We start from the raw sequence: 10,220 nt of genomic DNA, 5'->3' as shown, positions 1-10,220 counted from the left end.
AAGAGATAGGGATAAAACTTTTATGTTTACTACTTTGCCCAGTTCTTAACATATCAGGGTGAAAGTCATGTTTGAAGTTGATAGACTGCCACAGTGCTGGGAGAACAAGGCTGCAGCGTTGATGAAAGGAAGCACACATACAAAATTCCAGAGAGCTCGGAGCTGCAGCGCTAGAGAAGTAGCGCCGCAGCCTAGAGACTTCCCTAAAAAAATAAAAGACATTAACGGAATTTCGTAAAATTAGGTTATTTGGAGCCTTATAAGGAGACTTTTTCAGAGATTTTGGAAGAGCAAGAGAGGCAGCAAAGGAGCAGCAAGCAACTATTCTGGAGATTTGGAGCAAGAACAAAGCAAGGAAACAAGAGAATTGGAGAGAGAATCAAGATCACAAATCTCTAACCATTAGTTTTCTCTCTTACCTTTGTGTTTTTCTTATTTTCTTTGACTTGGATTCATGGCTAAATTTCTTTGGATATTGTCTTATATAGATATTATGAACTAATTTATTTTTCTAGGATTGCAATTGAACTCACATGTAATCTAGATTTTTAATCACTTTCTTGCTTATTTTCAATGGGATTTGAATTGTTTATTCCAATTTGTTCTTAATGCTTTAATTGCATGGCCACCAATTAAATTGATCTAGAAACCTAAACAAACTTGGGAAAGGGAGTTTAGTGTAGACTAAAATTGGGATAGCATATGATCATATTAAGTGATTTGCATATAGGATAGGATATACCTATAGGCCATATGTAGCCAAATTAGAGCCTGAACTTAATGAGTTTGTTTTAATTTCAATTCACATAGGGATATAGTGTTTTGGTTAAAATAGATATTTTTATAAGATGAGTTGGGAGACCCTTATAAATAATTTAGGACTCTAGGTTAGCAATTCAAACCATTGAGATAAGTTAAGGAAGAGAGGTAAGATTTAGATGAAGTGTGAGGGATATTGTAATCCTAGGCTTGTTTGATTTGATATTTATTTGAGTATTTATTATTTTGATTTTTCTTAATTTAATTCTGCTATAACTTAGTTTGATTGATATTATTTTGATATTGTTTGGATAGATTAATTTGCAATATTTTAGTACTTAGTAAACTTTTAGATCAATTCCCTGCGGATCGATACTCTACTTGCTAATATATTATCTATTCGATACGTATACTTGCATAGTAGAATTTTAACTGACAGCGACTCCCAAATTTTTCATGTTGCACATAGCAACACTTATAATTAAAAATGAGTTTTTTAATTATTTTTTAGATTGTGCTGGTTTTTTTAAAGATAAATCTATTCAATTATTATTTTTAAATATATTTATTTAAAAAAGTTATTAAATACCATTATAAAGTTTGTTATTTTTGCCATCAAAAAGATAAATAATGTGAAATGAGCATTAGGCAAAACTTGTTTGTGACACAATCAAAACACTGTGTCCATGAAAATGGCTAAAGCACTACAAAAAATAATTAAAATACAATGATATGCCTTTAACAACAAAAAGGAAATTCCACTTATCGAATTTGACTTGATAAAGTATTTTTTTTAGTACATTATACCCATAATTCCTAAAACTCAAGACATGATTTATTTAGGCATTTATAGTTTAAAAAGTAAGATGGTCCTCTTCTTTCATTTTCTGTTATTAAATATGAGTTGATGTCTAATATGTTTACATAAACATATATAGAAACGGACTCAAGTGGATTTTTTTTTAACTATTTACGTTTTGTCTATTTTCTCTTTTTTTTTTTACTTTCTTTTCTTTTGGTTCTTTTTTATGTGAGACCCCATGTTCTAATGTAAAGATAAAGTGGTAAATTCTTTAGAGGGCTTGTCAAATATTTCATTCAATCGAATATTTTAAAGATTTTTCCTTACAAAACCATATTTTTTAAGTTATTGAGATTATTTGAAAGAAAAGAGAGAAACAGAAACTAAAATGGGTGTATTTCATGAGAAAAATAGCATTCTATGAAGTATCGATACCCGATACCTAAAAAGCCTTTGAAACACATTTTGTATAACAAATATAGATACCTTTAAAGAAGGTATTTTTTTTTTAAAATAATTGGGAAAAAGGGGATTCAAACCCTATCTTTTAAACAGGGAGTTTATGCACCAACCAATGAGCAAATGCTCAAGTGCATCAAAGAAGAAAAAAGTAGTGATACTTGAAACTTTGAATGAAAAGTATCGATACTGAAGCCTTAAGTATCGATACCTTTCATTGTTTTACAAAATCAAAATAGATAAAATAGTAATTTCACACAAAATCTACCTCTGATGGAAAGATTTAACCTTAAGTTAAGATTTGGAATGTAATATTGTCCATGGATTAATGGTGTTGTCTTTGTGAACTTTTGATGAGATTTTATGTTGTCTAATTGCCTCTAAGGGTAAAGAGGTTGTTTGGACTTCCTATTGTTAGAAATTGGGCCAAAATTTGAGTAGAATGAATGAAGTATCAATAACTCTTGAATAAGGTATTGATACATAATAAGCAGAATGCCCTAAGAGGCATTTGTTAGATGTAATCCCTACAACCAGTCAAATTGCTCGAGGTTTATATCCTTAATCATGCAACAAGATTATTGATAACAAGTGATCAAAGATTTTCCTTCATCAATAAGCTATTTTACATAAGCTTATTGGATGAAGTCTAAGGAATTAACATGCCTTGCAAAAGAACTTTAAGTGTTACAATTATGAGATTCCTATACATCAAAGCATAATTCTTAAATTGTTCCTAGTCAATGTATCATTGAGACTAGACATCAATAATGTTTAAAGATTAGCACAATCTATGTTTTTTACTTTTGAAGTAAACAACTTATCTCATAGATTGAAGTATGGAGATACTTAGAATTAGAATGTGGGTGCTTGTTCTTGGAACAAGTTCACTGAACATGACTCATCATGAGGATTCCATTTGGTATGTCACTCAAGTATTTATAGAATATATCCTCATATGACATTCGTGTAAGTGATCCTTTGATTTGAGACATTGGGTGGTCTTATATGAGGATTGTTATTTTTGATATCATTCTTTCATGTCCTAACCAAGGATGCCCAAATAGGATGGTGTTGGGTATAGCATGAAGCATATGAAGACAAATGAATGGTCAAGAAGGGATTCACCACTCTAAGTGATTGAGGAGATGTATCTTAATTAATTTTGTCTTAAATTAGCTTAATGAAATCTTCGGCCTAAGCAAGATGGATTTTGGAAAAAAAAATTTCCATAATCCATGTTAGCTAATTAGTGGTTAGAAGAACTAATATGGAAAGATCAAGTGGAGTAGATACTGCACAATAATTTTTGGTTTTCTGAGACATTTGGTAAATGAATTGAATTGCACTAAACGACTGATTACTAAAAGATTGAGTCAAACCATTTTGACTTTTCTAATATTTAGGTACCCATGATGCATCACTGGATCATGCTCTTGGTCTATGAACTTTAAATAGTTAATTTGATTAATGATTATATCTTAAGTTTAATTTAAGAATTATATATTAAGTTCATTTTCAACATGTTAAAAGCCTAATGGGTCACACTCTCAAAATGAATACTAAAAATAAAATGGGAGAGGTGATTAAGTTGGACTTAATTTAGTCATAAGTTATACTCTTATTAAGAACTTAATTAAATAATTTAATTAAGTTATTAAGTTAATTGACAATTACATAAAAGTTATTTAATTAACTTAATTAAGGCTTAAACTAATCCAAGGTATCAATAACTTGCTGTAGTTGCTTAATATAAGCAAGCTTACACACTTACAAACACTCTTACCCGAGCCATACACCTAGTGAAGAGAAAAATATTTTTTTTCACTTTACACTGAGTGTGTTCGGCATTAAGGATGTTTGTTTGGGAATTTGAGTTTATGAAACTCATCTTTACGAGCACATTACTGTGGCACAACACTCCAAATCCTTAGAGAAGGATTTTCAAGTTCATTGGTGTGGATCACCATTAAAGGCTACACAAGAAATCCTTCGATAACTTTGGTTTGCAATTACTAGGTTGAGGTGGTTGAGTCTTTTGAGGGTTGTTATGGTGGTTTTGTTAAACCACCTTACCTTTGGTTTGCATTTTGTTCATTCATTGTCTTCCACTACAATTCTATTTGTATTTGATCCACGACTAGCCCTCTTAATAGCATTCTACATATGAAGTATCAATATCTCAAGGGAAGGTATCAATAGCTAATGAAAAGGATCGATACCCAAAGGTGGATGCTTGTATAGTTATAAGCCCCTAAAATTTAAAATCTTTTATATACTATATATTTTTCTTTTAATAGCCCCATCGAAATAATTTTTTTATTTAATAATTAATACAAATAAAGAATAACAAAATAACCCCACATGCCCCACTCAACTTTACTCTCTTTAACTCTTGAGTTTCTCTACACCTCTTTATCTCTCTCTCTCTTTTTTCTCTCTTTTCCTTCTCTTTTATCCTTTCATTTTTAACTTTACTCTCTTGCAGATAATTTATTTGTTTATATTGACAAAGACATTGCTAGTCTTTTCAATACAAAGTCAATAATTGATAAATTTGAATCCAAGAAACGTGGTCAAGCATAATTTTCTTAAAAGACTATTTTAAGTCTTTTTTTTTATTCCTTTTGATTTACATGTTATATAAATTATTGTTCATTATGAATTTTTTGATTATTGATTAATTTCAACATATTAGTTTTAAAAAATTTTAGCCCTTATTCTTGTTTATCTTTGACTCTCTCAACAGAAGTTGGTTAGTTCCGCCCTTGTCGATACCCTAGAAAGAGATATTGATACTTAGTGGACAAAATGCCTAAAAGGCATTTTATGTTAAAGGTATCGATACCTTTGGGCTAGGTATTGATACCCACAACTTATTTTCTTAAAAATGCCCTATTTTAAAGCAATTTCCCTTTTTAAATGGTTCGTTATTCCTAGATAATGATTTACATGGTATCATACCTCAATGTCTTTGAAATATATTATGAAAATTCCTTAAACACTTAACTCACTTGATTTGGTATGACTACTACCAAATTGCATATTCGTGAAAAATGATGGTTTAGTAAAACAATCTTCCCTCTTAGCTTTTCCCCCCTCATTTATCTGCACATTGAGCTTTTATAACTCACACATGTAAGCTCTACTTGTTTTCAAATCAATAAACTGTTTAGCTTATCACTTGTTGGAGAAGTCTTCCAGCTTTCATTTTGATAGCTATGTAAGAGCCCTTCTTGAAGCTCCAACATCGAGTCACTCTCTGCTATCAAGTCAGTTCTTATATGTTTATCTATTTTGTTATGTTGAGACACGTGGTTATGTAACCAAGATTAACAATACTTATGTTTATCTACATATGTTATGCAATGCCTATGATGAGTATTGAAAAATTGTGAATGATATGTGATGGAAATGGTCACAAGACCACAGATGAAAATGAGCACAAGTAAACATGCAATATAGTTGACTAATGTGAAAATGTTGATATTGATGAACGAATACATGCTTACATATATATGCATAACTTTGTGTTGCATGATTTGATTGACATGGTGCATACAAACACTTTTATATGTGCACAATAGTATAATGACAAGATATATACGGCTTGCTTGGGTTTTGTGGGTTTACCATTTTAGACTCTTGCATTAGTCATAGCTTAAGATTGGGTCATGACATTTTCTCTTTCCTTTAACTTTGGCTCCCACTTTCCCCACTAACCAAGGGGCAACCAATAATAACAAAAGGCTCAATCTTAGCACAATCGACATTGTGACACTTGTTGGATCCAAATTGATCTTTTTTGCCATTGATCCAACAAAGTGGAAAAGGTCATGTCATATAAAAATGTCAGCCTAAACTTTTTCCCCATGTCAAATCCATAACAAAATGGGTCAATTTGGCTCTGATAAGTATCGTAATGTCAATTAAATTTGGCCCTTAGCCATTGTTGGCTAGTAAGGGTAAGCATCAGTTGATGCGGTCAATTTTGGTCCTAAAGAAGGCTGTAACTGACCAAACCAACCAAGGTGGTGGAATTGACTGCCACCAATTGAGGCTATGGAGGAATCAACCAAACCATGACTAACCACAATCAGTTCGTTATGTGATTTTTGGCTTGGCAAGTAGGGTTGAAATTGATGGCGACTCAAGTTGTAAGACATGCAGTTGTAGTACGAGAAGGGGAATGTGAGTTCAACAATCTTTGGGATTTAGGATTTCTTTCTAAGAGTGCAAGTGGGAGAAAATGGGAGAATTAATGAAGAAGGGTAAATGTGTAATTTCTCATATAAATATAATTTTTTTGAAAAGCTTTAATGATTTTCATTACTTCCTAAATCCAAAATGCCATTTTAAGTTTATAGTTTTTAGCAGGAGACTTTGATAGCAATTTAACTACACCCAGTGACTCACTCTTATACCTTAGGACCATTATAATAGTAAAAAAAGTCCACAAATAGCTCTTGTGCCAAAGAACTCGAATGTTCTCACTTTCAAAGTGTCATACCAACTCAAGATACCTCATCTGGCTTTCCTATATAAAAACTAAGCGCTTGATTCAAGGTCATATAAATATAATTGAAAAAAAGCTATCAGTTATTTGATTAGTCTTGGGGGAAAGGGTTCCTCGTTAATGATCTAGTCGAATAACCAAAATAATAATCACCCTCAACTGCATCACAATTGACGTCAATATAACCAGCCCCATGTTGATTGAAAACCGTTGGAACTTGTTGACTCTATGGTTTTGGCCAACTAGTGCTTAGCCCTGTAATGGTTGGCTCTTGGTTAATGAGTAAGAGGGTGGGATAAGAAAGAAAGATACAAAAGAGAAAATTAAAAAAAGTGATGAATAGAAAAATAAAATAGAAATAATTATAGAATAAAAGAAAAATTTTTATATTTTTTAAAAGTTTTGATATATTTTTTAAAATATTATAATTTAAAATAAATTACATATTTATTTTTTAAATAAATAATTAATATACATGTGTTAGATACATGTGGTCAATTGATTTTATCAAAAAAATATAAGGGTAAAATAGTTTCACTTTTTAAGTTTTGATTGAAATTATACAGAGGTCCATTCGTTTTGGAAATGGACACTTCACCTAAAAAAAATATTTTTTTGAACACCTAGGTCCTATCTTTAGTCAATTGTTAGTATTTTCGTCAACTTGTTGATGCGGCAAGAATAAAAAGATAATTTTACCATTAATTAATTTTTATAATTACTATTATATAATTTTATTATTTTTTATTAATTAAAAAAAAGGCTCCCCATTTTGGGGAGCACAGAAGCTCCCCTGGAGAGCACAGAAGCTCCCCTGGAGAGCGTGATTTAGGGCTCCCTTCCCTGGGGAGCACCTGTCTGTTAATGGTGTTTCAACTCTGTGGGTGAAGTGTTCATTTCAAAAACTAATAAACTTTCATGTAATTTCGATCAAAATTTAAAAGATAAGGGTATTTTACCCAAAATATAAATAATAATAAATTACTTTTTTATAAAATATAAAAACTAAAATGATAAACATCATCACTATGTAATGATTTTTTGTTAGATTGAAAATTTTTGAAGACAAGACAAGGCTTTCAAAATTAATGACCAGCAATAAATTAATTGAAGAACAAGAAGTTAGAACTCTATATAGTTTTCTTTTTCTTGGTAAAAAAAAAAGTAGAAACAAAATCACTATTGGTCCCCCTTTTTCTCTGTATAAAAGTTATCGGTTAAAATACCCAAGTCTCTTTATTCATGCATTTTGCTTAATTTAGTCACTATACTCAAAATCAAAGTAATTTAGTCTTTTTATTTTGAAAATTACTTTAATTTAGTCATTCTCTTTAATTATATCCAATTTTACCATTAAAAGGAATGAAGTCAATGCTGATATTAGGGTTGACGTGACACCACATAATGATGTGGCATGCCATGTGCCACCAACTTAATGACATGGCAATGCCATGTGGTATTAATATAATGACGTGGCACTAACATGCTGACATGTCAGTACCATGCGGTAGCTCAAAAAAATTTCAAACAATTTTTTGTGCCATGTCATAGGGACTAAAATGAATTAAAATATTTAAAAATTATAAATCTTTAAGTAGATAATAGATATACTTATTAATAAGTTAAATATTTAAGTATAAAGATTTATGGTGTTAAACAATATATATAAATACTTTCTTATTTGATTATTTGATATTGGAATATGTACATTAATTTATCTTCTTTGTAAAAATTAAGATTGAATTCTCTTTCTATAAAATATATTTTGAAAAAAATTTCATATCTAATATCAAATTTAGATAAATAACTTGTATTATGTTGAATAAAATAATATAAAAAAATTAAATAATTTTTTATTTATAATAATATAAAAATTTAAATTTATGTGACATAGTTTTTAACTTGAGCTAAACTCAAATTAGCAAAATAGATTAATTTAGTTTTTTCTTTTAAAAAAATGTAAAAGATAAATATGGAGTTGGTGATAATTATAAAAATAATTTTTTATTCTGACTTGCTTAATTTGGACATGGCAAACTTTTTATTACAATCACAAAATTTGAGTTGCTCCACCACTTCAATTTTTTATTTATTTTTATATTTTTATTTTATTTAATATTTCAAGTTACATTTTTTAGGTTGAAATTTCATGAATTAAAGACTGCATTTATAGTTGATAGAGTTAAATATAATTCTAAATATTGGTACAATTTTATTTTATATTACAAATTTTTTGTACATCTAAATTAATAATTTAAATTTAAATTTAAATTTAACAGAATTTGATTGTCGTATTTGAACTTAAATAAAATTATTTTATAAAAACCTTTGAGTAAATTTAAATGGAAGGTAATTTGGGTAAGAGTTGAATAATTTTAAAAAAATCAGTATTTTGTAAATTGTGAAAGTTATAACTAAATTAATTTATTTTCTTAATTTGAGTTCAGCTTTAGTTAAAAATTAAGTTAAATAAATTTTAAAATTTTATACTACTATAAATAAAAAAATTTCTTTAGTCCTTTTATATTATTTAATTATAATATAATGTATATTATTTATCTAAATTTGAGTTTAAGTATGATATTTTTTTTGAAATTTTTTTATAGTAGGAGAATTTAAACTTAATTTTTATAAAAAAGATATATTAGTGTATATATATTCTAAAATCAAATAATCAAGTAAGAAAATATTTATATATATTTTAACACTATAAATCTTTTATACTTAAATATATAGCTTATTAATAAGTATATGTATCATCTATTTAAAAATTTATATTTTTTAATTTTTTTCTAATTTAATCCCTCAATATCTTAATTTTATTCAATTTAATCTTTGTATTATATATTTGTATCTATTTTAGCACCTATGACGTGGCACAATAATTTCTTTTAGAAAGTTTTGATCTGTCATGTGATACTAATAAGTCAGTATGTTAGTATTTTAATATCATCAAATTAGTGCTATATAGTATTGTCACATCATCAAGTTAGTGCTATGTCATCAAAATATATTACGTGCACTAATGTCAATGCTGACCTTATACAAAATTAGATATTATTAGAAAAAGAGATTAAATTGAATTAGTTCTCAAAATCAATTCAATATAAGACTAAGTGTCCGTTTGGCCTAACTTATATTTAACTTATCTACTACTTAAAAGTAGAAGTTGGGCTAAACAAGATTTCGTAAAAAGCTTTATAGAAAAACTTTTTTTTGAAAAAAAATCTTAAAAAAAAGTTAAAAAAAACACTAATTAGGTGCTTTCTCTTTTCTTTTTTTTAAATACTCCAACTTATTAGGAGAGTTATTTTTTTTCAAAAAGATCATTTCTGTAAAAAAATACTCCTTTTTCTGTTCCTATCGATCTCCTTCTTCTTTCTCCCTTGCTGCAAATCATCACTCTAAGATTTTTTTTTATTCTTACAAAAGCTAAGAAAAAAGAAGATTCAAAATTTAAAACTACATTAAGGTATTATTTCTTTTTTTCAATTTTGTTTTTTATTTTTTATCATTTTTTTTAGATTTTGAAAACTCTCTTAATTAGTTGATATTTCTCAGTTTATTATTTGATATGACAATTATGTTATGTTTATTTATTTTAACTTCTTTATGATGTATATAATATTTGATGATTATGATTGAAATAATTAATTAAATAGGTCAATGGTTGTTGAGATAAAT

The sequence above is a fragment of the Theobroma umbraticum genome, unplaced genomic scaffold, assembly GCF_002168275.2.
Source record: "Theobroma umbraticum cultivar Fairchild unplaced genomic scaffold, ASM216827v3 scaffold_147.0, whole genome shotgun sequence".
Classification (NCBI taxonomy): Eukaryota; Viridiplantae; Streptophyta; class Magnoliopsida; order Malvales; family Malvaceae; genus Theobroma; species Theobroma umbraticum.
This window is presented reverse-complemented; position numbering follows the sequence as displayed.